Below are 8,674 nucleotides of genomic sequence, written 5' to 3' on the forward strand. Positions count from 1 at the left end.
TCAAACTGTATCGAGTGGATGGACATGTGCGAGGATGGAGACAACCTCATGAATCGATGCACCCTGCATGTTAGCAGGGGACTGTTCAAGCTGGCGGAGGCTCTGTAATGGTGTGTGGCGTGTACAGTTGGAGGGATATGGGACCCCTGATGCTTCTAGATACGACTCTGACAACTGACTCATACGTAAACATCCTATCTGATCATCTGCATCCGTTCATGTCCGTTGTGCATTCAGAAGGACTTGGGCAATTCCAGCAGGACCATGCGACACCCCACACATACAGAATTACTGCAGAGTGCTACAGAGTGGCTCCAGGAGCACTCTTCTGAGTTTGTCTCTGGCCACCAAACTCCGCAGACATGAACGTCATTGAGCATATCTGGGATGCCTTGCAACGTGCTGTTCAGAAGAGATATCCAACCCCTTGTACTCTTACGGATTTATCGACAATCTTGGAGGATTCATGGTGTCAGTTCCCTCCTGCACTATTTCAGGTATTAGTCGAGTCCATGCCACGTCGTGTTGCGGCACTTCTGCGTGCTCGCACGGGCCCTACAATATTAGGCAGGTGTACCAGTTTCTTTGGGTCTTCCCTGTATATTGTGAATGGAAGATATACTGCGTATAACATAAGACTGAAGTAAAATATTATTTTTATAAGATGTGCTCTGTCTTGTCCGATACCCTAATTTTTTAATAATAGTTGTTTAATCACATCTTGTGAAAGCTCTTGCCAGCTGAGATGTTGCACACTAAAATTTTTTGTCCATTGTAGTTACCCTCATGTGATTCGGTGGCTACAAATCTGTAAATCTGCGATGCACTCCTCGGTCTGTGCAAGGGTTTTCCAGTTTTCCATCTATCGCTTCTTCCACCTCTGGCAATGATTTGTGTTGTGAATATTACCCAAATGCACCGTGGTTCGTAGTGGCGTTAAACTGCTGGTTTGTCAACAACTGAGCAGATAAGTCATTTGAAAGCTTGGAAGAAGGCAGTGGTGTGCTACCTCGAATAGGACATGCATAGTAAAGAATAGGTCCACGTATAGTAAAGAATTTTGATGTTCAGTCTTTGGGTTGATATCTGCTCTACCATTATGGTCACACTCTTTGTTCGCCCATCTTTATCTGTGTTTCCTAACCCTAATAAGTTTTGAGCTTCGCAAACTGCGATCAGTTAACCAGATTTATGAGTAGTGAAGCTCAGCACGCTGATGACGATTCTGTTGCTGGTAATAAAATAGTTTTCTTCTTTTCCAGGATGGCTGTTGGCAAAAGAATGGTGTGCGTTCCGGCCAGGTGACGACTCGCCTCCCCATAGCAGCCAGAGCTACTTTCCCATAATTGCATCTTGGTACCAACATCAGGCAACTTCCCCATAATCGCACAATGGTATCGTCAACAAGCTGCTTCTCCGTACTCGCAACATGGTATCAACAACAGGCTGCTTCCCTATGATGACATCATGGTATCAACAAGTAGCTGCTTCTCCGTATTCGCAACATGGTATCAACAACAGGCTGCTTCTCTGTAGACACGATTTTTCAGTGTGAAAAGACTTCTTCTCCACTTATCAGCAACCGCCCTAGGCTTTGGCGTTGCACAGTTTCTTGTGATGGACTGGACAGAATCTGTCAACTGTGCTGCAAAATGACCTCATTCTCCGAATTTGGCAAGAGACGTGGACTCATTAACTAACACGGAAATGAACAATACAGAGCGTGAGTGAGGGTAGGAAGACTCTTGACAATAAGGACAACACAAAATTCTACGTGCCATATTTACCACTTTCTTGTCTTCTAACACATTAACTGGGAACAATATGGCAGTAAATCCACTGATCAGCTAGACATTACTGAACCAAAAGAAGAAGGCACAGCATTGAACGCTGATATGAAGTGATACAAACAACTTCACAACATTAAATGTGGTATAAGAGCTCTGCATCTGAAGCAATGAGAGACAGAGAGGCTGATGTACATTTAAAAATTAAAAAAAAAAAGATCAACAGAAGAACGCAGTGTGAGACATCAGTGCCATAATGACCTTATTCTTGCCTCTTCATAGCCCTGTATATAGTACCTGAGAACAGTAAAGATACAAATTCTGCTGTTCGTTCGCCAACCATAGGTCAGAGTCTAGAAGGGACATATTTTCGCCCTACTGCAGGTGTTGTAGTGTCCAGTATCAATACCTGCACTTGACATATAATTCACCTATACAGTCACATAATGAGAAATGCATGAGGATACCAATAATACAATTTGGCTGTGTGTGGAATATAAACGCGATCTCTACACTTGAAAGTGGCTTCGCTACATAGTGCACATTGGCTCAGAAGAAGAAGAAGAAGAAAAATAGAGATGTCTTTGAATGGGCCCAATAACAACAATAAGAGACCGACATAGCAGACAGTTTACCTTTACTGAGGAATCCATGTAGCTACGGAAAGAGTCAGGGACTGTTTGTGTATTCATGCACGTTCCTCAGCTTGTGCTGAGTTCAACCCCTTGTCCATTGAACAAATCCATCATAACAAGTCTCCATTCGTGACGAGGAAAGCAAGATATGGACGAAGTAATGGGTGTAGACAGGGCTGAAGTGGATCTGCTCGTTGGTTCAGTCTTCAGAGTGTTAATTACATCTGTAATATCATTTTAATCCTACTCAAATGACTTCTTTAAATGCTACACTGTGCCTGATAAAGAAAACCGAGTGAATTCGCTTTTAATTTAAAATACGTCAAAGTAGGTACTACCACAGCATATGACGTAAAGAGAAATTTCTTCAGAAGCTAAACAGGGCCAGCAAGGAGAGGACCTTTAAAGAAGAGTTTCCCTTGTATCACGCTACACCCAAACACACTGGTATTGCCACTGCTCTGATTTGTGTGTGTCATCTCTCAAGAGTAATGACTAGAATATTGCATTTTAATTGAAGTCTTATGCTCTATATCAGCCAAAGGGAACGTCATTGCTGATAATACTCGAGGTCACCCACACCCTCTGTTCCTGAGACTGTTCAATATGCCACTCTTGCCACACCCATCTTATTATATGTAAGTTACTACTTGAATTCAGGCGACAAAACTATGAAGAGGCTACAACATGACACGAAAATTAGTTCAGTATCCAATAATACGCAACATCAAGAGGCTATCAAGAGAGAGGCTATTGTAATAAGAGGCTACTTCACAACCCACCAACAGTCCAGGTGACATCATGATTGAGTGCATCAACCAGTAATTGTGACCAACGTTGTTTCTGTTTGTGATGCAGAAATGTTTCTTCAAAATTCATGAGTGCCAGGGGAACAGAAATTTTAATGTACAGAACATTAACTGTGTGTTTGTGACGCAATATGTTCAATGTGCCAAACTCGTCATTTTCTCGTATTAGTAGCTTTAAGTTCGCTTATTGTTCTGCACAACGAAGAGGCTATTTTGAGGCAAGATTGTTTCAGCAAGTGGTATAAACTGTACTCTATATGTGTGTTCAGTGGAACATTTCTCAAGTGTGGATTCTGTAATGGTTTACTGAGGCTCAATAATAAAAGCAAGATCTTAAGCAATGTAGGCAAAGCATCGATGTAGGAGAAAAATGTAGTGTTTTCAAAATAGATGTAACTGGAAATATCTAATTGTACTATCAGAAGTGAAATTTTACCACACTCTTGTAAAAATGAGTTACCTGTACAACATAGTCTATAGTGAGCGCAAAAGAAAGTGAATTTTTCATTCTGAGCATGTTTAACAATGGAAAAGAAACGTAATAGTAGAACTGCTCGTTACTTTAAGTACCTGTAACTCAGAAAGAGAAGATCAGAGAAGGCTATCTGATAGGACAATCACGTACAATTGGCAAAATCTCAACTCTTCATATTTTTTCTGTGGCATGGCTTCTGTCATCAGTACAAAGGAAAACTCTCAAAAAAAAAAAAAACTTATATTTTACAGAAGCATAAGAATTTAATTTACTCGCTCACTTTGCAAGACCACACATTAAGCACAGCACTCATTTATCTCACCTTATTAACTACCGCATATGATATAGACTGAGAACGATTTAGGAACAAGTCCATGTTTTTTTTAATAGTGATAATAATGTTCTGTGAGTCTAGTGCCGATAGCTTTAAAGACTGTAATAACACACCAACAGTACAAAGATAGAATCTGTTTAAATTAATACGTATTTTTCATCATCCCATCGTATACTTGTACAGCTACCATAGATTAATTTTAAAGTAATATTTGTGATCGATCACGCTCTAATAATACGTAACTAAATAATTTTAGCTTGTATAAACGAAGGTTCTCTACGGTCATAAAACGACAGAGTAGCACTGGAATGAGCCGCGAGCAAATATATCAGTACCCAGACGTTTTTATAATCTTTCTACTTTTCCTTTGCTCCCTGTCGTGTAGGCCCATTTTCTATGATGTGTCATGCCATTAAGTTATACAACTGAAATTTATTGCTTTCTGCTCCCTTCACCTCTGTGCCAGCTGTTACAGCTGCAGATGTAACAACTGTTTCAGTGGTGAGGTGGACACAATTTTTTCCCAGTCGGATTCTTTTTGGGTTGTCAATTCAGTTTGGACAGTGACGACTTTACTATAGATTCTTCTCATCATAATACTGGCAGTGCATCACCGGAGCAGCTTTCGAAAGAAGCAGGAAGTATGGAGCAGACATCTAGCATAACATCGCTCTTCTTGGGAATAACAGCGAATGATTTCTGAGAGTGCAGTGAGGAAATGTTACGCTGCTCTGCATCCTACATTACGCCAATTTGAGGCACTTTCCTGCTTCTGATTATAATATAAAATGACTGCAAAGACAATGGAAGGAATTTCTTTAACGAATGTCATACTTTACACCATTGCAATTTACATTATGTATGAGTCATTCAATTTATAAAACAATATTGTGACATACTCAGCTAACTGTGATTAGTCGCCATGTATATAAGAGGCATTTCTCATTTCATTTCGTCAGAGCTCTCTGTGTGTAAGAAATGTATTTTTATTTACAAATGAAGTATACCTAAACAGTTACTCCAACAGACCTTAGCTTTATAATTATTGAGCAAACAAGTTGAAAATCATGGAATCACTCAAGCAGAAATTTTCACTTTGCATTTTCCTTTTCATCTACAAAGCTAAATCGATCTTGGCTAAAGAATGGAATAAATTCATCACATGCTTACGGGTTAAACAGAAAATGTGTTCTATGTGAGCAATTTTCTATCTACTCTTCCCTTGTTTTCTGAGTTTATTTCAGAAGATTTCCCAGAGAGAGGTTAGTGTTTCACATGTTTCCATTTACAATCTACAGTAAACCTTATGAAGTATTACTTTCAACTGTCACAAAATAAACTGCAATTTTCTCAGTATTTTGATAACATCATCAAACAACACGGTAAATTTGTATGTTTTTTCCTTAATGTGTGGAGAAATTTTGCAGTTGTAACTGTACTTCCATTAAAGTTTGAATTTTGGACTTACGTTGTTAAAAAACTTTATCAGTGGTAGTATGCTAATTGTTGATGACCAATGTAAAAATGAGTGGCTTGAGTAGTGGTTCTGTCTAGACTTTTATATCAAAGATCGTACTCATCTTGTCAGTTCCTCGGGTCGATATGCACTGCAGTATCATGATGAATTCTCAAATGAGCAATATAACAAATTGTATGTAGTTGTAATAAATGTGTCACATTAGTAGTTGTTTGGAATATAAAGTGATACATCAAAAGTTCTTTCTTTTAACGACATTTTAAATACTTTGCTTCCTTGCAAGCATCACTAAATTATTAGGCTTTTTATTACAAGCTTGAAGCACATTGTAGAAAATGTGGGCACTCTTCTCAGAATGTTTCTCGTGGTTCATCCTCAGCGAACATCCAGAAGAGGTGAGGTATGTAGAAATATTTTCAGTGCGTTTCCTAAACTGTTTGTGTAATTATCTTTTGAAGATTTCTGCTTTTTGATTTAATTGTTCCATGACCTGATAAAATCAGAAAAAATGATAAGACTGAGACTGTGACAGTCCATTTGTTTTTTTCAAGGTTGGAAAATCTTTCTTCACACCTCACCAATTTCTGCACTGGCTACTGTCGAAATTCTCTTCCACATTATATGATGAATTAGCTTATTTATTTTCAATATACTACTGTGTAATGTTGATATCTTTACATTCATTGTTTGTATACAAACATAATCATCTTTCTTTGTTTTGATGGTGGCCGGCAGTGATTACATGATGCGTAAACGAGAACAAAGACTGATTAACACCGAAAGTGCAAAATTAGATCATTTCCTTTGGTACAAAATGGTTTGTGTAATAGTAGAATTGTAGTGCTGTTGATTTTCACGCAAGTAAGAATAATATTTGTACAGTCACAAGCTCCATTTATTTACATTTCAGTACTGAAGCAGGTCATATGAGATGATGGTTATGATTGTGATATAATAAATTTTGTTGTTTTTTTGTGATTTTTAAAAGTTTAGTTAAGTTTAATTTGAAGCATATCTGAGAACGATGTTATGAAGTATGTAGTGTATAGAATATTGTAATGGATAAACTGAATTTAGCTGCATAGGTGCTTTAAGTAAGAGAATGCCATCATATATTCATCATTTACGATATCACTTACTAACTTTTGTTTATGTACTTTGAGTTGCAAATTCCTCAGGTCGAGCGGACTATAGAATAAGCAATCTTGTACCTGTTGTAATAAAATAGAAACAACATCATTTCGTCATACATGTGTCATAAAGTGATAAACTGATTTTTTTGTGTAACATTTCGCTACTGCTTTTCATCATTGCTTGCATTGTCTTTTCGAATACTGACATACTAGATTAAGAAATTACTTTATGTGTATTGTAGACTTAAGAACCTGTAAAAAAATGCCAATGGCTCGATATTTGGCTTTATGTCGTAAACGAATGTAATTTTTTTAAAAATGGGCAAGTGAGTTAGTACACCTGATTAATGTGCCCCGATCTCATTATTAGTAGGAAGTTTTGGTTTCGGTTTCAGAATGAATGACGTCATGAGGAAAGAATCGAAGATTGCTTGTGAGAATGGTACTACCGTGTCTTTCAAAGTAAATTTAAGAGTCGAATATATTTTTGTAACTAATAATGGAACATTAAGTTTCTGAATGGTGTCTTCCAGAATAATTTGGCCCAATGATACTCGAATTACTGTTCACTGACATAGTAAACAAAATCTGTATTTGGACAGCAGATTTTGTCGAAAAAGTGACAGTATAGTGATGTAGCTACTCTGTGCATTCACATTGTGTGTACAGCTCCATACATCAGATAAGTCCTTATGTTTTATATTCATGTGCAGTCGTATCAGTATGCATTAAACAGATAACGGCAGTACCTTTATCGGCGAAATTTACATTTAGAATTTGAAGGGTAGAACAATGAATAAAGCTCTATGTTTGTGTTAATGAATTATTGTTTTTATTCTAACATTACGCCTAATATTCATCTCTGAAGTCCATCAATGACAGCATCAAGGAGAAGCAGCCTGTTCCAATACCTGCGAAGTACAATGTTGATAAAACATAAGAAAAACCATAATGATGTATTTTAACAGTAATGGATCTATGTAAATTTTCTGCTGTACATTTTGAGAAATAAAGATACTTATCTGGGATATCTGTAATTTTAATGGATGATGGTTTCCTGCTGTAGTGTTTAGTGCAGAGAATATGTATTGTAGGACAGAGTTCTCTAAAGATGCTTTAGTTCATAGGTAGTGTGGAAAATTGCATTTGTTATGCTGATGTTGGACATTTGACAATGTACTGGTGTATGTATGGAGCCAGTGCCAAGAGTCACATTTTAATAAACAACTCACGCAAAAAAATTTATGCTATACTACACATAGAAGATAACAGCTTGTGAAAGAATTATAGAGAAGTACCTTAGCTTGATGCTGAATGGTATTTACATTAGTAGTTGCCCTGTAGCGTCATAGAATATGGTACACAAATCATACAAGTTGCACTTTTATGTAAATGACACAGCAAAGTGTTCTAGAAAATTATGAGTATCATTATTGGTATCACAGTGAAAAAGAGAAGCTCAAAATCATTAGCAGCAATGTAATTTCTATCCCCTGTGGGTTTAAAACATGGAAGATCACTAAATGTTATAGCCAACCAACTAAAAATACACATAACCAATTGTCTTTGACAAATTATTGATGTCAGGTAAGCAGAAGCGACTTCCAGAAAATGCTTGTTAAAGACTACAAGGGACAGACCAGCAACTTATTTCTATTAAGTGGGCAGTTTTTTGTACATTACTTTTTGAGACAAATTGTACGAATAACACACATTTTCTTGTTATTTATTAGAGTAAGTAATACATACTAGTGGCCTGACAACTGCCAGTCATTCTTTTGACTGTGTGTATTCCTTTAAACTTATCATAAGAGCTAGTTATAAGCTGCTTCTGATATATTCATGGTAACTACCACCAAAACTACATTCCAGCTTATTTTACTGAAGAAAACTAAAGTAAATAATGGAAGAGAAGAAATAACAATAAAAAGTGATAGAGAGGAAACAGATAGGAGAGTGAAAGAAAGGAATCTGTCGCTAAGTCAAGGATATGTGGGAGTGGTGACAAGTACTATGACATTGGG

At 37.2% G+C, this 8,674-nt stretch overlaps 1 long non-coding RNA gene across 1 annotated transcript in view; it reads left to right on the forward strand.

Moving 5' to 3' along the window:
• Window positions 1-7,678, forward strand: part of LOC126237484 (uncharacterized) — a 30,308-nt gene extending 22,630 nt beyond the window's left edge. Inside the window, exon 2 of the long non-coding RNA XR_007545076.1 lies at window positions 1,263-7,678. This is a non-coding gene — a long non-coding RNA (uncharacterized LOC126237484). The remainder of the gene's footprint in view (window positions 1-1,262) is intronic.
• The last annotated feature ends 996 nt before the right edge of the window (window positions 7,679-8,674 follow it).

Source organism: Schistocerca nitens, chromosome 2 (assembly GCF_023898315.1).
Source record: "Schistocerca nitens isolate TAMUIC-IGC-003100 chromosome 2, iqSchNite1.1, whole genome shotgun sequence".
Classification (NCBI taxonomy): domain Eukaryota; kingdom Metazoa; phylum Arthropoda; class Insecta; order Orthoptera; family Acrididae; genus Schistocerca; species Schistocerca nitens.